This window comes from Echinops telfairi, unplaced genomic scaffold, assembly GCF_000313985.2.
Source record: "Echinops telfairi isolate 266 unplaced genomic scaffold, ASM31398v2 ScPeMD7_7420;HRSCAF=8458, whole genome shotgun sequence".
Taxonomy (NCBI): Eukaryota; Metazoa; Chordata; class Mammalia; order Afrosoricida; family Tenrecidae; genus Echinops; species Echinops telfairi.
The window spans coordinates 7,248,412-7,270,268 of NW_022111320.1; the positions used below are offsets into that span (position 1 = coordinate 7,248,412).

Genomic DNA, 21,857 nt, shown 5'->3' on the forward strand with positions numbered 1-21,857 from the left:
TCTTTCTACTTGAGCCCTTGGTATCAGCTCCTCATTTTTCCCCTTCTTCCCTGTCCCCTCCCTCATGAACCCTTGATAACTTATAAACTATTATTATTTTGTCATGTCTTGCACTGCCCGACATCTCCCTTCACCTACTCTTGTGTTGTCTGTCCCCCAGGGAGGAGGTTTTATGTAGATCCTTGTAATCTGTTCACCCTTTCCACCCTACCCTCCCTGTACCCTCCACGTATTGTCACTCTCACCACTGGTCCTGAAGGGATCATCTGCCCTGGATTCCCTGTGTTTCCAGTACTTATCTGTACCAGTGTACATGCTCTGGTCTAGCCAGATCATCCAAAGAATGCTGACTTGCTTCTGGCGCTGGCTGAGCAGGAGGCGCCATCATGGGAGTGGACGTTCCCACAACAAGGACCGACAGGTTCGCCGCAAGGAACCCAAGAGCCAGGACATCTGCCTCCTGGTCACGCGGTACAGGTGTCTGGCCCGACGGACCATCTCTACCTCCATCCAGGTTGTGCTGCAGAGGCTGTTCACGAGCCGCACCCACCGGCCACCCCTGTCCCTCTCATGAATGATCTGGAAGATGAAGCTTCCTGGCTGAGAGAACAAGACAGCTGTGGTTGTGGGGACCATAATGGATGGCGTGTGGGTGCAGGAGGTGCCGAAGTGAAGGGGTGCACCCTGCGAGTGAGCAGCTGGGCCTAGACCTCATCCTCAAGGCTAAGGGCAAGATCCTCATTGTTGACCAGCTGGCCCTGGACTCCCCCAAGGGCTGTGGCACTGCCCTGCTGTCCAGTCCACCCAAGGGCTGGGAGGGGTACAGGCATTTCGGCAAGGTGCCAGGGACTGACCCCCCCCACAGCCACACCAAACCATATGTCTGCTCTAAGGGCCGGAAGTTTGAGCTCTCCAGAGGCCTGCATATCAGCTGTGGCTACTGGGAGCATAGAACGAGAGTGGGTTGGAAAGGGGGAACTGATTACAAGGATCTATATGTGACCTCCTCCCTGGGGGGCGGACAACAGAAAAGTGGGTGAAGGGAGAAGTCGGACAGGGCAAGATATGACAAAATAATAATTTAGAAATTATCAAGGGCTCATGAGGGAGGGGGGAGCGGGGAGAGAAGGGAAAAAAAGAGGACCTGATGCCAACGGCTTAAGTGGAGAGCAATTGTTTTGAGAATGATGAGGGCAATGAATGTACAAATATGCTTTACATAATTTATGTATGTATGGGTTGTGATAAGAGTTGTATGAGCCCCTAATAAAACTATTAAAACTAAAAAAAAAAAAACTAACCCAAATCCCATCCTGCTATTAAAAAGATTTTTCCTACTTATATAAGATAGGCATGGGACATAAGCTCGAGGAGAAAGCAACAGGACCAATGGTCCAGGTGGGACTTGGGGGAGAAGAGAGGAGGGGAGCAAGGAGCAAACAATGCCATAGACAAGGGAACAACTAGGGAATTAAAAATCAACAACAAGGAGCATGTAGAGATGGTGGGGGTGTTGGAGCAATAGTAATCTAGCTGAGAGGAAGTACTAAGAGGCAGAAGTAAGGCCAGTGTGATGGTGCGGCAGGAGGAAGGTAGAAGGAAACAGAGGAGCAATCTAGGAAGCAACGCTCTGGATAGAGATATAAGCATAGGTGTGTACATATGTAAATACATTAATTCATAAAAATAGAGGTATTGGCCCTCGTACATATATTTAAATGGCAATACACTGATGTAGTGGACAAACTTCAGGCCTCTGCTCATACCCGCCCTCAATGAAAGAACATTTTGCTCTAACAAACTGGCATTTTGTGATGCTCACCCTCCTGGCACAATTGCTGAAGACAAAATGGGTACATAAGCAAATATGGTGATGAAAGTGGATGGTGCCCAGCTACCAAAAGATATATCATCTGGCGTCTTAAAGGCTTAGAGTTAAACAAGCAGCCATCTAGCAGAGAAGCAACAGCCTGCATGGAAGAAGCACACCAGCCTGTGTGATCATGAAGTGTTGTCGGGACCAGGTAACAGGTATCAGAAGACCAAAAACAAACAAACAAAAAACCATGTTGTTGAGAAGGGGGGGGGGGGTTCAGAGCATAGAACCAAAACCCATTTGTAGACAATGGGACATCCCCTCACAGAAAGGGCACAAGGAAGGGATGAGTCAACCAGGGTGCAGTAAAGCACTGATGAACCCCACAATATTCCTCTGGTTCCTTGAGGCTTCCTCACTCCCCACGATCATGACCCCAGTACTTCCTTTCACTTCGGGCTACACGATAGCATGTGCACAGGTGCAGATAAGATATAAGAGCTCACAACACACATAATCCTGGAACAGGAATGGGAGTAGTGACACCAGAAGGGTAGGGGGAAGGTGGGGAGAGGAAAAGAGGAGGGGGATCCTATTGCAACGAGAGACACATAACCACACCACACCCCCTTCCAGGGGGGCAAACAACAAAAACTGTGTGGGAAGAGAGACAGAAGTCAGCATAAGATATGAAAATACTACTAATAATTTATAATTTATCAAAGAGTCATGAGGGGTGGGGCGGGGAAGAGGAGCTGATACCTGTGTTAGTCTGTGTACTTTAGAGAAACAAATCCACAGAAACTTATGTATAAGAGAGAGTTTTATATAAAGGTTAAGTGCACATCAAGAAAACATCCCAACTCAGTGCTGCCCAAGCCCACAAGTCCAACATTAACCCATATGTCCGACACCAATCCACAAAGTCCTCCTCCATCGCACAAAACACACGCAATGATGTCGACTGCAGGAGGAAAGCCAAGTCAGTGAATGTGTAAGCATCTCAGCACTGGCTGGGGTCTCCACATGGCTGCTCCAGCACCCAGGGCTTCATCGGGGTAGGTCCATGTGACTTCTTCTTGGGGATGTCTTGCAGGAAGTGAGCCTTGCCAGCTGAAGCAGGGAAGTGGCTAAAGCAGCTGCACCCTGGTCCGACCATCACAAAGCAAGAGACCTAAGAACTAGAAAGGCGAGGCTCACTGAGCCATATGTCCCTCTGCCCTTCAATGAACCCCACATGTGTTTATCAGCACAATAACCTACCTCAATACCAAAGACTCAATAGAAAGTAAATGTCTAGAAAATAATGATGGCAACATATGTATAAATATGCTTGATACAACTGATATATGGATTGTTATAGGAGATGTAAGAGGCCCCAATAAAATGATCTTTTAATTAAAAAAATAAAAAGATTTTGGATGTTCATGGCAAACAAACAAACAAACAAACAACCAAACCCAAACCAAACCAACCAACAAACAAATGAACAACAGCAAAAGAGTGCTGACTTATAAACTATGAGTAGACACAAGCTTACGAGGAGAGTTGCCAAGCTGACCTGAGATAGGAGAATGGTAGTGCTGGCTAGTTGCAGTGAAAGGTCCACATGAATGTGATTTTGTGAAGTGATGGGACTATTCTTGGTCCAATGATCCTCTTTTTGTGATAGGTTTACAAAAGGCCTAGGTCCAGAGGGAAAAGGGAGAAAACAGGATTAATAAAAAAATAAAAATACTCAATGATAAAAGTCAGCTTTATTTACTATATTAAGATTTTACTCTGAAAATTTTGTGAAAATTTGAGAAAGATGGTCAGCATTTTCTTGTTGTGCCCCAAACATACTTGGTCTTATAAAGCACACAACACTTTATAGATTAAAAACAAATGAGAAAAAGCATGAACAAATAAGTGATCATTGTACCACTAAGTCAATACTCCGATTGTGATCAGAAATATCACAATGATATGAACTTTAGTATCAAACATTGCTTAAGCTTTAGCAAAAAATTAGAAAGGAATTCATAATGGTAAAAAAGTGTGTGTTCTTAGAAACGAATACCAGTTTTAGAATGAAATGTGCTCTAATTAGAACTTTTTTGCTTGTCAGTGGTGACAAAATAGTTCTTCTGGACGATTGGGAAGTGGGAGAAGACGTGGTCTTTAGAGAGTCCTGTGGTCTGCAGTGATTAATGAAGTTCAGAGGGGATTTGCTTCACTTGCCCTGTGGTGAGCACTCATTCTTGAGAGCTACTCTCAGAGGTCTTAAAATATTTAATGCTGGAAAAATATCAAATTCATCATTAATATTTAATCATAAGATTTTGTATCAAAATCCACATTTCGGATGTTGAAATCTACTTCCATGGCAACCATCAAGTGGAACTGTAAAGAGGATGCTCATTTGGGTCAGAATGGATTTTCCATTGTCCCCCTACACCCCCACCCCTTCATTTTCTTCAGACGCCGAAGTTGACCGTCAGTTGCCATCCATCAATGTGTTTGTGCAGTTGCTTATCTTGTGATAGAATTAATAGGATACTGGAATAGTTCTTATACATTGTTTCTATAAAAACGTGATAATGCCATATGATTAAAGAACAATGAGAGAAGTCATATTTCTTTGTGAAGTCAAGAATATCCTATAGGGTTAGTATGCATGTAAGACACATCTGTGCGAAATTCATTTGTTGTTCTCATTTATTCAATTGCAGACTTCTGTTTAGGAACCTAGTGGTGCAGTAAATATGTTGCTTGACTGCAAACAGAAAGTTCTTTGAACCCACTACTACCACACCACAAAGAACGCAGTCTCAGGAATCATACTGCGCAGGTCTAATATGACTGGAAGGGCTGCCAACAGAGAACGGACTTGATAGTAAGGGGTTTGGTTTTTTAGAATCTTTAGGGGAGGAGATCATAAATATTTCTCTGAGGGATCCACTTGGATATTGTGCCACCAGGACTCCTGAAAGACATGTTATCAGGAGAGATCAGTCCTTGGGAAAGGGCATTATGCTTGGTAAAGTAGAGGGGCAGTGAAAAACAGGTAGACCCTCAACAAGATATATTGACACAGTGGCTGCCACAATCGATTCAAGCATAGCGATAATTGTGAGGATAGCGGAGGATCAGTCCGCGTTTCTGTTGTTCATGGGGTTGCTATGAATCAGAACCAACTCAACAGTATTTAACAACAACAACAGCAGCAGCAGCACAATGTCATGAACCAAAAGGACTCTAGGTTTTTGAACCAGAAAATCATATGGTTTACTATACCTGGACCGACACAATCAAGAGGCATGGCATTGCATGCATTGTCAGCAAGGACACTTCAAGATCTATCTTGAAGGACAATGTGATCTGTGATAGAATAAGAACTATACACACAAAAGGAATTCCAACCAATACAGCTAGCATTCAAGGTTATGTACCAATCACCAAATCTAGTGATGAAGAAATGGAAGAATTCTACTAATCTCTTCAGTCTGAACCTGATCAAACATGAAATCAAGATGCATTGATAATTATTGGCAATTTGAATGCAAAAGTTAGAAACAAAGAGGAAGGAACAGCAGTTGGGAAATGTGGCCCTAGTGATATAAAGGAAGTTGTAAATCACACGAGATAATTTTAGAAGAGTAGCAACGTATTCATTGAAAATGCCTTTTTTCAACAACACTAAATGTGAGTACACACATGGCCTTCTCCAGACAGAATCCACAGAAATCAAACTGACTATATCTGTGGGAAGAAATGATGGAGAAGCTTGATCTCAGCAGCTAAAACCAGGCCATGGACCGACTATGGAACAGGCCATCAATTAATTGCTCATATGGAAATTCAGGTTGAAGTTGAATGAAAATTAAAACAAGTCCACAAGAGCCAAAATACAGCCTTGAAGACATCCCAACTGAATTTTGAGAACATCTCAGAACACTAATAGACAAATTGTTGACCTGGGGGAATGACATCAAGAACATTCTATTTGGGCTTTGCATTTAATTCTAGCCCCAATCTAAGAGCAATTAGTTCTTATGAAACAGGCCTGCTTAATGCTGACCCTCATGAAGCGATTGCTGAGGATATGGGTGTTATAGCAAAGTGTGGTGAAGACAGTAGATGATGCCCAGATATCAAAAAGAATAGTGACTGGAATCTTAAACGCTTGCTTCAAGGTGCAACCATTTAAACCATTTAACTGAGGTTCTACTCAGACTTGTTCATTTGACCCTACTGGTTGTCAAAGACCCTGCTGGTATTTGAAAGACCAGTGACATAGTTTCCACCAACACACAAACACTCAGGCCACCACAGCAGGTCACACTGACAGACAAGTGGTAGAAACTATACGAGGTGGTACCCCCCCAAACCAGAATTTTATCAGTTATAATAATTCAGGCAATTTTTTTAGGATCTTGCATACACAAGAATAGAAAGATATTATTGTAAGATTTTTCTGCACACAAAGCATTTGATCCTCATTCATCAGTATTATATGCCTTTCTTTCTCAATAGTGGTATTAACAAATGGGAGAAGCCTCTTTTAGGGTCCCGAGGGCCCCCAAAGGTACTTTCCTGTCCTTAGTAAGAATGCATAGAGATGATAATTAGATTATAAAAGGTATCCACAGACAGACATATTTCTTTCTTTTTAAAAAAAATCATTTTATTGGGGGCTCATACAACTCTTATCACAATTCAACCATCCATCCATTGTATAAAGCACATTTATACATTCGTTACCCTCATCATTCTCAAAACCAGATCTATTTCTTACTAGCAAGGAGGCAGTGAGAATTACTTCTTAGAGAGACTGCCTCTTCAAGAGAGGAGAGGAGGGAGTTTTTATAGCAAAATTGAGAACAGAAATTATACACATTCATACAATCCCTGGGAGAAATTTTATATAATCAGAGGGTTATGTGTTATCCATAAAGGGCTGGGCTAGGTTTTGGCTTGGATGTTGTCTTGGACCCTTCACTTTGGAAGCGAGTCCTCGTAAGCAAAATGATGCATCTCTGGAAAATTTTGTTTTCCTGAGTTCCATCGTCTGGGCTGGTTGAGGGACAAAGTCATGTCTTCTACGTATGCAAAACCAGGCTCTGACCTGCTTCCCCTGAAGGACAACACCTCCAGGTCTTGGGCCTGGGGTGGGGGGGCTTACCAGCTTCTGAAAGAAGCATCTTCTGGGAAATTTCATCAGTCACCGGTTCAGAGGAATGTAGTCATGGCGTCGAGTGAAAGTGTGTGTTGAACTACAAGTGTTCGCACAAGTGTGGTCCCAAGTAAGACTAAGTCAAAAAGCACTGGGTGCAGGTATGAGTATTCAATTAATAGCCAGAGCATTCCGGAGAGATGCTAGGGAATGTGGGCCACTTTCACTCAGTTGTAGTTTGTCCCTTGCTGTATAACAATCCAGATGTGAACATGCCACATCTGGCCCCTTGAACAATGGGGCCACTTTCACTCGACGCCATGACTACATTCCTCTGAACCGGTGACTGATGAAATTTCCCAGAAGATGCTTCTTTCAGAAGCTGGTAAGCCCCCCCACCCCGGCCCAAGACCTGGAGGTGTTGTCCTTCAGGGGAAGCAGGTCAGAGCCTGGTTTTGCATACATAGAAGATTTCCTATGCAGACATATCTGTGTATTATGTTTATCACCTCAAAATCTTAACTACTAATAGCCCAGTGTTAACTGGAAACCTTACTGATCACACACACACACACACACACACACACACACACACACACACACACACACCAAATCAGTTCCAGCCCATAGTGACCTTACGTCGGGTTCTTTCCACAATTGTTCCTATGCTTGACCCCATTGTTGTAGCTACTGTGTCAATACACCTTGTTGAAGACTTTTTTTTTTTTTTTGCTGCCCCAATTTTAAACTATGCAGATTCCCTACTCTGTCCTCACAACTGCCTCTTAATCCATGTACAAGTTCCTCAGGAACACAATGAGATGTGCTAGAATTCTCATTCTTCTCAAGATTATTCAGTTTGTTATGATCCACACAGCCCAATGCCTTGGTAAAATGAATAAAGTGCAAGTAAACATCTTTCTGGTATTCTCTGCTTTTAGCCGAGATCCATCTGGCATCAGTAAACATACTTTGTTCTATGTTCTTTTCTGAATCTGGCCCGAACCTTCGGCATTCCCTATCAATGGACTGCTACAACTGTTGTTGGATGATCTTCAGCAAAATTTTACTTGCATGTGATATTAATGATATTGTTCTATACGCTAAGCATTCAGTTGACACACACACATGCACATGACAAGGATGAGACTTTCTGTTTTGTAAAGATTTACCGTCTCAGAAACCCAAAGGGGCAGTACCACTCTGCCCCACAGGGCTGCTGTGAGCCAGAATTTACGGGATGACTGTGAATTTTTTATGTGTTATATACTGCACCCCCATAAAAGCTGAATTTCATTATGGGATAAAAACAACTTTCACAAAAATTGCAATGTTTTCATGACTGCTGGCATAGCTTCAGCTTCAAATCTTCCTTTCCTTGTTTTCCTTTTCTTCAATGATCCTTATGCTGGATTCCTAAATCCTGACATGGTGGGCAGCCACAGTTTCAGACCTCAAGCTCCAGTGCATATCAGGCAATTGAACTCTTTCTTCTAAGGTCATGACTTCTCTGTTTCCCAGGAGCACTTACAGCATCTCCAGGGATGTGAGCCCCGTGGTGTCATTCAAGGGTTATGATGTTCCAATAGCTGCAATAAAAATATGCAAGAACCACAAGAGATCACTTTTTAACACAATACACAATGTCCTGAAGAGATGGGTTGCTCATGTGGAGATGATTAGCACCACATGGCTTTAAAAATAATCCACATATAAGTGGATCCCTGCAGTTCCAACCCATGTTGCTCAAGGGTCAACTATAATTTACTTATCCATTTTACTCTAGATGGTTTTTTTTTTCTTAATTCCTGTCATTTCATTAGGCCGCAACTCCAAGAGATTTTTGTTGTATGAATGCTGATGCAAAGGCACGGTGATATTTGATGATAATAGAAAAGTTATTTGGGGCCAGATTGTGGAGAAATAAAAATGTTTTGGTAAGAAGTTTGAACTCGTTTGTTAGGTTAAGAGACTTGGAATGTTTAAAAGGATGCACTGTGGAGCTAAGCAATTTGGGTGTGAATACCATTCTACAACTTACAAGCTATAGAACAAATGAGTTCATATTTGTGTAGGTCCTGACTGCACACACAGTAAGTCTTCAGGAGTTTTTGTTAACATGTTTTTTGTTACAATGACGGCTCTCTGGAAGCCTTTGAGCAGGTAAGTGGCAATTTGGAATAGGATGAGAGGCTGTAAGGAAAGTGAGCCAGTTGTCCCGCTCTGGCTATTGTTCTTGTCAGGAGGCGCACACTCACTGACGCGCATCTGTTGCCTGTGCGGTTAATGCTCCTGAGCAGTTCACAGGCCAGCGGGGAACTTGTTACAGGGATGAGACCATCACGCTTTCAAAGGTCCCATTTTTTCCCCTTGCAGTTCTGTACGGAGAGTTTTAAATTATAATCTGCAATTAGAAAAATCCCCCCTTTTTTTTATAACCACTGACAATGAGGGGACTGTAGTCCTTTCTCTGGAAATGGCATCATCGTTTAGTCCGCTGCAATTATGCAACAGAAGAACCTCTCTCTGTTTTCTAAGCATCAGGATGGACTGTTGAGATTCCCAGATATTTCCCCTTAGAAATTTTATGTTGTGAAGTTGTCTGGGAAGAGCTGTTATTCCATGTACTCTGACTATGGGGTTGTCTGAATTTGGTAAGAAACAGATGATGCCCTCCAACTGGGTAGAAGTTTAGAGGAAGGATCATTTACAAAATTATAGGAAGCTACAAAGGATACTGTGGAATCCTGGTGACACCTAAGACCCTAGCTAGGCCTGAAGGGATCCAAGGAAGAAGGCATTTCCAGCTGAGAAAATGGTATGAGGCTCTGTCTGACCAGCTCCAGCTTTGGTAAGGGAAAGGAGAATCCAACTGCATATCAGCCCAATGCCAATGTCCGACATACTTCCACCCTCCAACTTTATCCTAGTCTAATACCACCCACCTATCCCACAGCACTCTGCCTTTCTGCTGGATTTGATAATCCAGTGAAGTGGCCACACGGAACTCACAGTCAACTAGGAGGGTGTATTAGGGAAGTTAACAGGTTACTAAAAGCCAGAATCACAAAACATTAGGATACAGTCCTCCTGTTCACAGACTTGCTCCCTATCAGGCATGCTGGTTAGGTGTGTCCCTCATCTCCCTGTGGTCCTCTGCTTTCCAAGCATGCAGCCCCTTGACCTCTGTCTTGCTTGGGCAAGTGTTACAAAGCTCTTTTAGTGCTTCAGCCTGAAGGCACCCAGCTCTACTTGGTCTTTGGGTCAGGAAGCCTGCTGATTGGCCTCAAGGCTCTGTCTCATGGTTTTGGTGAAGCTCCTCTGCTCTTAAGTGCTTTGGACTCTGGTGTCTCTGCAGCCTCCACCACTTCGGGTCAGAATCTCACCTGTGCTCTGCTGGTGACTCTTTTTGGTGATGGAAGGACACTTTCTTACTGCTTTTGAGATAGCTCATTTATATACCCAACGGAATGTCAAAACTCATCAATCCTTGAGTTAGCGTCCTCTACACCTCATTTGATTGCTCCTACCTAGTCCAGGGAATAGTGCATGGTTAAAAATCAGGGGTTGTGTCCTCATACTACACTTGTTCAATCTGTATGCTGAGCAGTTTATCAGAGAAGCTGGATTATATGAAGAAAAATGTGGCATCAGGATTGGGGGAAGACTTATTAACAACCTGCGATAGACAAATGATGAAGCTTTACTTGCTGAGAGTGAGAAGGAATTGAAGCACTTGCTAATGAAGATCCATGATTGTAGCCTTCGATATAGATTACAACTCAATATTAAGAAGGCCAAACTAGACCAATACATAGCATCGTGATAAAGAGAAAAAAGGTTGAAGTTGTCAAGAATTTTATCTTACTTGTATCCACAAGCAGTGCTGATGGAAGCAGCAGTGAAGAGATCAAAAGGTGAGTTGCATGCAGTAAATCTGCTGCCCAGACCTCTTTCGAGCCTTGAAGAGCAAGGATGCTACTTTGAGGAGTAAGACACCTGAACCGAGCCATGGCATTCGCCATTGCATCATATCCTCGTGAAAATTAGGCATGGAGTAAGGAAGACTGGAGAGAAATAGATGCATGTGAATGGTGGAGCTGGAGACGGATATTGACAGTGCCATGGACTTCCAAAAGGCCAAACGGATCGGTATTGGAAGAAGTAAGGTCAAAATACTGCTTAAAGGATGGCGAGACTTCATCTTACATACTTTGGATATATTGTCAGGAGAGACCAGTCCCCGGAGGACATGACGTTTGGTAAAGTGAAAGGGTGGTGCAAAAGAGGAAGGCCCTCGGCAAGATGGATTGAGACCAAGGGCTGCCTCAATGGGCTTGAGCATCGGACCAATTGCGAAGCTGGTGGAGGACGTGCAGTGTTTCATTCTGTGGTACAGAGGGCTGCTTTCGGTTGGTGCTGACTCGATGGCACCCAACAAGAAAAATAACAATAACAATACTCAGTCATTTGGTGGGAGTTACAAAGACTATGGCTTGGAAGAGCCAAGCCAAGTAATTTCACTTGACCACACCAGGACTCAGAGAGGCCTGAGACAGAAATGGTGACCATTAATACAGAGGTGCATATAACCCACGGCTCCCTGGTAAGGAGAATGAGTATTTCACTTCTCTCATATTCCATCCTCCAATTTTCTGCCACTATGTCCATTGGAGAGCTGGAAGTTAACAAGAGTTCATTGATGAAGTTGATAAGGACCAGCCTTCCCGAGACACAAAGTAGATAAAGGGAAGATAGAGATCTGAGGACAAAAGGTGGGTGTCCAGTACAAACAGAATATTGGACCTAGGTCAGCCATCCCATTTAACTATTTTCTGAGGAACCCTAATCTCATGAAATAGCTGTAATCAATATAAATAATAAAAAAGGTTAGGATAAAAATTTACTTTTATGTATTGGGCTTCTGTGTGGGTTAGGCAAAGTGTTCAGCACATTGCGTATTTTATTCAATTTCAGTATCTTCATACCTACTGTCGTGCTGTTTTATAGATCAGGCAAATGGAAGTGTAAAGAAGTCAAGGGAATGTCCCAAGTTCCCACAAGAAGTAAGAACATGGTAAGAAGCCTCAGAATTCAAGTTTTGTCTCAGTGTTCCTGAAGGCAACGTCATACCTTTTCAATCACTTGAGTAACCTACGGATCCCTTTATTGGTGTATTTACTTAAACTGCCTTTTTCAAAACACAGGTAGGCAATTATATACATATACAAAATAAGATGTACATTAGCGCAATGTAAGGTTCAGTTTTTTCCCCACCGCTCTGGCCTCAACTTGCTCCCCTCCACGGAAGGGCTCGCTGTTCACACTGCTGTGCATCTCCTCCTGGATGTTTTCCTAAGGCGCGGTACTTAAGATGGACACAAGCACACAGACAGTTTTTTGATGTTACAGAGCCAGGGTGTTTTGTTTATAGTTTCCTTCAACTTCCTTGGCCCATTTTTAGGTGCTCGCCGCTCCCTCCCAGGGGTTTGAATTCTTTCCCTACATGGTGGCTTACGTATGCACAGATATTAAATTAGCACTAAGTTAATGCAGTTTCATACAAGGGAGTTTGAATGTAATGGCTGTGTTTTCTAACAGGGAGGTAGGTTTTGGTTTTCCCTTGTTGTAGGGGCCCTTCTGATTTTGAAGGGGAGGACATTTTTAGGGCATCCTTATGATCACGACGGCTGCTTTTCCTTTTAAACCACAAATAACTAGCTCCCTTTCGGTCCTGTGACCAAAGCAGTGCAATAGTGTCTGCCCCAACACTACTGAAACAACGAATAACTAAAGGACCGTTTCACAAACATGCTTCCCATGGGTCTCTACAAGTACATATTCTGGCAATGAACTTTTATAAGATGATTAGTACAGAGATACTAAGAATTCACTTGCTTGGCACTAACCATTACTCCCCCACTGTCTCTGACTTCCTGTGCATAGCATGATGACTGCATTCCTTAATCCGGTTCTTCCCCTCAGCACTATTGTCAAGCTCTCCTTTGCAGAGCACACAGGGAGGTCTGAGGGCCCGCGGTCCATCAGTAGACCTTGGTTCCACGCTAGGCTTGTCTCACTCAATCACTTTCTCAGGAGGCTCTGCAGCTAGCGTGTCAATTTTCATGTCATATCAAGACATTGATTTATTAATTAACTGAAGAAACTAAAGTTTTAATCCACGAACGTTTCTGTCAATTTTAAGAACTATTGCAAATTTTAAGATTTACGGTATCTTTCTAGTTAGTTAAATCATGTAAGTCCCATAGCAGATCTAGAATGCTGTCATTTGGGCATTTGGACATCCAGCTCCAAAGCATCCTGAAGGAGCAGCAGGAGAGCAGGATCCTCTGAAAGGCTCTCTCTTCAGATAGCCGCCAACTGCAGAGGGAAAATAATAACTTTACCGTGGGGAAGCCCAAGACACCTCTTAGCCTGGAGATGGAAGATCACACCTCTGATAACAGCTGCATCATGAACTCATTGATAGGGTGCCCCCAGGAGGATACCATATCAGTTCTTCAGTATTCGTGCCAAGGATACCACATGGACTTTCAAAGGAAACATTCCAGACTTGGCGAATATGAGAGGTGAAGACGCGTCAAAGATCTTAAAGATGGTTCCTAGGACTATTGCCATGAGGAAATCCAGGAGGCCCGGGAATGTGGGGAAAAGCATAGTATCTGGAGTTAAATTTGAAAGGTTGCAACACATTCAAATGAAAATGCTGTTGTGACTAGTTTTACAAAGCCATTCATTCATGCAGTCATTCAAGCAATGCTTCTTTATAACATATATACTGTATATTAGCTTCCTGGCAATGGAACTCCCATGGTGTAAGTAGGAGCAGGTACGTAGTGCGTGGCATGCAGATTGCGATGGCGGGGAGCATGAGGGATTCCAGGTGCATAAAGGAGGGACTGTCCTCCTTGGGACCATGGAATGATTGCTCTCACAAAACACAGAAACCCTGGGCATGTTGGAGTCATCAGGAAGCAATAGTGGAAGCCCCAATTGACTGGGTCCAATTGTAAAGAAAGAATAAAGGCAGGTCATGGACTGAATTCCAGTGAGATTCACACCGAAAGGACAAGACGGAGTGGAGAGTTGGTGACAGAAAGAAGAGGATGGTGAAAAAGTTGCAGCAGAATCTGTAGCTTGTGGTGTCACAGACACTGAAGAGGAGGGAGTTAGCAATTGTTTGGAATTAAAAACCACTTTGAAGTTGTAGCTTGTTTTTAAAAAAAATCTTTTTATTGGGGGCTTGTACAACTCTAATCACAATCCATCCATCCATCCATTGTGTCAAGCACATCTGCACACCTGCTGCCATCATCCTTCTCAAAACATTTGCTTTCTACTTGAGCCCTTGGCATCAGCTCCTCATTTTTCTCTTTCCCTCTCCACTCCCTCCTCCCTCATGAACCTTTGATAATTTATAAATTATTATCATTTTGTCATATCTTACACTGTCCGATGTCTCCCTTCACCCACTTTTCTGTTGTCCATCCCCCAGGGAGGAGGTCACATGTAGATCCTTGTAATCGGTTCCCCCTTTCCACCCCACCCTCTCTCCACCCGCCCGGTATCGCCACTCTCACCACTGGTCCTGAAGGGATCATCCGTCCTGGATTCCCTGTGTTTCCAGTTTCTATCTGTACCCGTGTACATTCTCTGGTCTAGACAGATTTGTAAGGTAGAATTGGGATCATGATAGTGGGGTGGGGGTGGGGATCATTTAGGAACTAGAGGACAGTTGTATGTTTCATCGTTGCTACACTGCACCCTGACTGGCTTGTCTCCTCCCTGAGCCCCTTCTGTAAGGGGGATGTTCAGTTGCCTACAGATGGGCTTTGGGTCTCCACTCTGCACTCCCCCTCATTATTCACAATGATATGATTTTTTGTTCTGATGATGCCTGATCCCTGATCCCTTTGACACCTCGTGATCACACAAGCTGGTGTGCTTCTTCCATGTTGGCTTTGTTGCTTCTGAGCTAGATGGCTGCTTGTTTACCTTCAAGCCTTTAAGGCACCAGATGCTATATCTTTTGATAGCCGTGCACCATCAGTTTTCTTCACCACTTTTGCTTATGTACACATTTGTCTTCAGTGATCATCTTGGGAAGGTTAACAGACGATGATATGGTTTTTTTGTTCTTTGATTACTGATAACTGATCCCGTTGACACCTCGTGATCACACAGGCTGGTGTGCTTCTTCCATGTGGGCTTTGTTGCTTTTGAGTTAGATGACCGCTTGTTTACTTGAAGGTATAGTTTTAGTGGAGTGGAAAAGGTAGGAGTTAGAGAATAATTTGAGAGGAAATTAAAGCATTTAGTATTCCTTTGAAAGATCTGGCAATGAAACTTACTGTCTAAAGGGAAAATTTGCATTATATAAATTATATAATCAAACTCAAACCCATTGCTGTGAGCCAATTCTGACTCATCATGACCCTAAGTGTAGAACTGCCCCAAAGATTTTCCAAGGCAGTAATCCTTACGAAAGCAAGCTTCCACGTCTTTCTCCTACAGAGTAGCTCGTGGGATTTGATGGCTGACCTTCTGATTCATAGCCAAGAACTTCACCCTGTGCAACTACAGGAAGAAAAATGACTGTGCTCTGGAGCAAAAAAGAGTGAAAAAACAAAACAAAACAAAGACACAAGGAAACAATTAGTCCAAAGGGCAATGGGCCACATGGACCCCAGTCTTCCTGACTTTAAGACCAGAAGAACTAGTTGGTCCTTGACTCTCACAGCTGGCCACTTTGAAAGGGATCAAAATAGGAGGCCCCGATAGAGTGGGAGAAAAAACAAGGCCCAAACTCAAAGCCATATAAAGAGAGCAAGCTTACTGGTCTGATAGAGACTGGTGGAACCTTTGAGATGATGGCCATGAGCTATCTTTCCAGCTTGTCATTGAACTTCTCCCACCACTCAACTTTCAGCCTAAACTGGTGACCCCAAACCCCAGGGTGATATGCACTCCTTAGAATACTCAACCACATGCGATCAGGAAGGCAACATGTGCCCAGGACTAAAGCTCATACTGGTGAAAAGGCTAGAAAAGGAGGGAAGGGAGATGGGCAGAGTGCTGGGGGCTGTGCTCAATGTCACAAAATACAACGTTGTTTTTTTAAATGGAATTTTAAAAATGCATTGTTTTATGGAAAACCAATTTGTTTGGACGCTTTCACCTAAATCAAAATGAAAATATTCTTTTTTCTTTTTTTTTAATAAAAGCGGTGGGTTGTGCCCAAACTCACCTTTGTCCTGTGTAAAGAGGGTTTGCTAAGCAAATGAACAGAGGGAAAGGTCAGGTTCCTTTTATGCAAAATGCACCCATCTGCCGAGAGGTGTGCAGATGCCATGCTGAGTTGCTCCAGCATTTGAGGCCGCTCTGATGCAGGGACTGACTACAGGCCGCTTTGCTCCTCCTGAGGCTTTCCGCCTACCTTTTCAAAGTCCAGGAGAGCGCCGGGAATATGCTCCAAAAGTTGCATTTATATTTAGCACTGAATCTGGGTTACTGGGTCAGGTGGACCCAAGGTTCCCTACCCCTCCAACACCCATGGCCAGCCTAGTTATATAGACTCTCCTGGTTCTTCTTGCCCAGGGTGGGAATCCTGGATTTCCACGAGGCTACCAGTACTTGAGGTTTTTATCCTCACCTTCCCTGGCTGCCCTATTTCTGTTGCCATCAGAGTCAGAGCTGCTAGCTCTTGATTGATTTTATGTTGTGCCCAGATCCTATTCTTTGTTTTTAACATCAATTTGATCATGTAAAACAGGGGTCTCAACCTGTGGGTCACGACTCCTTTCACAGGAGTCAGCTGATTCATAACAGCAGCAAAATGACAGTGAGGAAGCAGTAATGAAAATAGTTTGATGGGTGGGGGGTGTGTGTGTGTGTCACTACAACATGAGGAACTGCATTAAAAGAGTCGCCGCATGAGGAAGGTTGAGAATCGCTGATCTAAAATCACTCTGGCAACTTCCTTTGCTCTACTTTGGCTTCTTGTCTCAGGGAGTGCCAGTCTCCCAGCATCCTGATAACCCAACAAACGAAGTCCCCGCCATCGAGTTGATGGCGGCTCAGCCACAGAACGGCCCCTGTCACTTTCAGAGAGGTCACTCTTGAGGGGAGTCGAAGGTCTCCTCCTGCTCCTGTCAAGTGGCTGGTGGCTTGCAACGGCTTGCCTCTGGCTAGCAGCCCAGTACCTCACCCCTACAGCACCAGGGACCCAGACAGGGGTTCCTCATTTTCCCTGGTCCCGCCGCTCATCTGGGAGGTACGTAACCCCAAGTTTCTAGGACATAGAATTATCTTTCAAGAAATGGACTTTTGCGTTTGGTTTGGGTGTGTTATGAAGGTAAATAAGACAGAGCCAGCCGGGTGCAGTTTCGGAGTGAGAAGTACCTGTGACCTCCTGGTAGTCCTTCTGTGAGCTTTTGGAGGCTGTCAAGTTTAAAGAGTAACCAGGCGTCACAAGGTCTGTCTCTAGAATAAAGTTGCCATTGTAGTCAGGTTAAAAGAAGCACTCACCATTATAAGAAATTTGAAAGATCTGACTATTTAAATGAAAGGCAGAGTCACCAAAGCCAAAACCGTAACAGGATCACAGTGTGTCCTTGAATGCCCCCCTTACCACTGTTCTGTTGGCACACTGTTTGTCTGGAACTCACTGGAATGTAGCCTCTTTCTCTCACATCCTCGTGGGGTTACAACTCATTATCTTTGATTTATTAGTGAGTCTGCAGCTCTCGATTGTGAGCAGGAGCTATTTCTCTCATCTCTGGTGCCCTGAGACATTGTCTCCTGTTCTAATCAAGGGTTTCCTTAAATCTTTCCCTTCCTTCCTACCAACCCAAGAATATCCCCTGGAAGTGACATTATTAGTCTTTTATATGTAAAGTGAATTACCACAAAAGCACCAAACGGAATGATATTCTCGCAGGGAATTTTAGGTTTTCTTTGACTTTTGAGGAAGAACAGCCAGCTCCATTTTTTTAAAAGGGTAGAGTTTGGAGTTCAGGAAATATACACCCAATTGACAAGGAGTACATTGATATTAGGAAACAGATTATAATTGTGGGTTTTAATGTGGTGAGTCACTGCCCAACCTTGACCATGAAGCCCAAGCATTACTTCTATCGGAAGCCTTCTCGGAATCCTTCCCATCCTCGCGTAATAGGCATAAACTTGGTCTGTCTGGGCAGAAAGGATGTATGTATAATGTTATTTCTAGTCCCATTCAGAGTGCTTATCACATTGATTGGTCTCCTATGATCACACAGAATCAGTAGCCGATAGGTCCCCAAATCGAGTAGGGTAGGAGATGACTTATCTAGATGATCAGAAAATGCCACTCAGTCCCAGTTTTTCTAAGGAGCAGACTGCTCCTGTTAAATCCCAGCTTCCCCACTGGCTGTGCAGCCTGCAGCATGATGTAAGCAATCTCTTTTCCCGTCTTTAGAATGGGTGGGGGGGGTGTCACAGTACCTAGCTCACAATAAATGAATTGTATAGACAAGATGCAACCAAATTATTAGCTATTTATTTGTATGGCATGCAAAACACAAACAAAAATATTCACAACTGAAGCCATCGATGACATCAGTAAAGAAAAAATTGAATCTGTCAATGATTTTATTTTGCAGGCATCAGCAACGAACGCCATGCAACCAGTAGTCAAGCAATCAAACAACACCTCGGACTGGGCAAATGTCTTCAAAGTTTAAAAAGCTAAGCTGTAACTCTGCTGGCCGTTCCCGGCCACGCTCTTCTCAATCACGTTCTACGCAAAAGAGGACAACCGAAGTAGAACGCGCTCATTCGAATGGTGGTGTCAGTGACGAATATTGAACGTACCGTGAGTTGCCCGAAGAATGAACCAGTTGAGTTGGGAAGTATTGCAATGAGCGTATTCCTTCGAAGCAAGAAGTATGGTATTTTTGACTACTGGATCAAAGATCAGTAGTTAAGGTGCTGTAAACAACTATTTTTCATTTTATTCCTACTTGTTTCCGTTCACTGTGTTGGATTGGGAAAGTAGTTCTATGGCCCAGTGGAGTTAACCCCCACTTCTCTCCTCAGACCTCGTGAGAGATACTGATAGACTGATAATGATCTCATTTTCAATAAGCAGATATAACCTCAGCAGCGTTCTCAACCCAGCCTCTGGAGAGGTCTTGCCAGTGATGGGAGGAAGCAGAATGATAAAATCATGCCATGTTCAGTTGAATCGTTCGCACGCAGGACAGAACTCTGGAGTCTTGAGAAGCTGAGAGAGTTGCCCACACAGCGTTAGCCAGAGCAAGCACTAGAACTTGGGCCATGCCACTCACTGACTGACTTTTGCTCATCTCTCTCAGATTCTAATTAGAATAAGAGCTTCGTTTTGAATTAGAATTGTGTCTGTCATCAATAATATTGGTGCAGCCTTAATGGCAAATACGCGTGTGTACTAGTGAAAATATATCTGCAAAACGAATTAAACATAAAAGGATGTGAGGTACAATCAGCCATCCATGTGGTGTTCAACAAAACGACTGTAAAATGCAAAAAACCCTGCAGTGCTGAAAGTGTTATCTGTCTGGCTTACACAAATGACTGTGACAGGAGCTCATATCCAGGCTACCCATGAAACAATGCCACCAGGCTCTTCAGCAGCAGAGTGAGTATGCTTTAAGGCTTCATGCCTGTGAGATGAATTGTCATATTTTACTGCTCCTAAATGGTGCGTGATGAAATAACTGAAGACAGCATTATGTGGAACAAAATTCAGTGGGGACTCTGATGCTCTTAATTATTTAGCACTTAAAACTCTTATGGGAAATTTTTTTTTAAGCCAAAGAAAAGTAAGTACTTTCCTGAAGAAAAGTATGAAAACGGTGCTTCTTTGTTTTGTTTTTAATAATTAAGACTATCTGGAGAAATGGTAATGCATTGACAAATCATAGACAAGGACAGTGTGTGGGCAAGTAGAGGTGATAATAGAGTATTTATTCATTGCTGAGCTGGACTTTAGTGAGTTCATCAGCTTCCACTGTTAGTCTGGCTAAGTGGCTCTCAGTCTTGACTAACATTAGAGTCACCCAGGGGAGCTTTTATGCTTCCCATACCCAGACCCCCTCCAGGTCTTTCAATTTAATTCTCCTGAAGGGGGGCGGGGGGCATTGGTACTTGTTCAATCTCCCCAGGTGACTCTAATGTACAACCAGAATTGAGAGCTTGAAGAGCAAATTCGTTTCAGATCTTTACAAATGCCCCAATGATCCCTTTTGATCTTCCCTCCACTCCTTTAAAAAATACTCATGTTGGGTTTCCTAGGTGAGTGCACGCAGGGACAGAAGATGAGAGTTTACAGATAGGAGAACACTAAGTGGGGGTGTGTGGGCAGCAATATCCCTAAATCTTCACCAACTGTTCTAAGGAAAGATGGTGTTTGGAATGTGACCTGTTGTTTCCGAATCTGGAATTGTGAACAGTGACTTAATTCACGCATCTGGTGGTGCGGTCCGCTATGCGTTGGGGGGAAAGTGTTCTGCTCCCGTGTTATCCTGCCCTGGAGGGTCACCATGGGGCAGGATCAACTGGATGACTGTGGCTTTTGTGGTTATTTATGTAATGAGCTAGTACTGACAAAACTCAGCTCCCATTGCATTGATTCCGAGTCACAGCGACCCTACGTGTACAGAATAGAATTGCTCCACAGGGTTTTCCGTGCTGTGACCTTTGGAAAGTAGACTGCCAGTCCTTTCTTCCAAACCACCCAACTTTTGATCATAGTCAAGCATTTCACCTTCCACGACACCCAGGGACTCCTTTTACTGGGTCGTATCTTTCATATGGAAGCAAACCAAAATAAAACACATACCATCAACAAACAAACAAGCAACAACAACAACAAACCAGACCCAATTGTCTGTGTTTTCCAGACCAGCATCTGCATAGCACGCGATAACTGATGTAGGAAAGGCACAGAGATACACATGTAGGTCATTCTCCCACCGTGCCCTGCTTTAGACCTGGAATGTGTTGCCTCTGCACAATGAGGTGCGAGACATAAGCGAGCTCAGGGTTACATTTCAATAGTAAATGGATTTATCGTAACACTTCACCTGTTGGCTAAACTACCACTTGGACCCCTTTTCCTTTCCTTCTTATATTCTTTCCAGCATTCTGCTGTTTAATTCATAAAATCTTCTTGATTTCATAAAATCCTCTTATGATTTGTGAATTTTGTTTCTTTTTTCTTTTTCTCCAGCATGCTCACCAGATCATATTCATTCCTAAGGCCTGTGGTGTTTCTGTGTTATTTAGCTTTGTTTTCCCAGCGCCCAATGCAAAGACTAGCTCATGGGAGTCTTTTATTACAACAATTTTTTAAACAGAACGTTTCAAATATACTCGCATAAAAGAGCTAAGAGGATTTTTTTAAAAAATTTGTTTTACTGGGGGCTCTTATAGCTCTTGTCACAATCCATACATACACCCATTGTGCCAAGCACATTTGTACATATGTTGCCATCATCATTTTCAAATCATTTTCTTTCTACTTGAGCCCTTGGTATCATGAGCTCATTTCGCCCCCTCCCCATCCTCCCTCCTTCATGAACCCTTCATAATTTGTAAATTATTGTTTTTTTTCATGTCTTACACTGACTCCTGTCTCCCTTCACCCACTTTTCTGTTGTTTGTCCCTCTGGGAGGGGTTTATACGTCGATCATTGTGATCGGTTCCCCCTTTCTCCTCCCACCTTCCCCTTAACCTCCTGGTATCGCTACTCTCATTATTGGTCCTGAGGGGTTTATCTGGCCTGGATTCCCTGCGTTTCTAGCTCTTATCTGTACCACTGTACATCCTCTGGTCTAGCC

The 21,857-nt window shown here is 43.4% G+C and overlaps 1 pseudogene; it reads left to right on the forward strand.

The window, feature by feature from the left end:
• Positions 1-313: 313 nt before the first annotated feature.
• The window catches only part of LOC101638775, a 25,469-nt pseudogene continuing 3,925 nt past the window's right edge, over positions 314-21,857 (forward strand).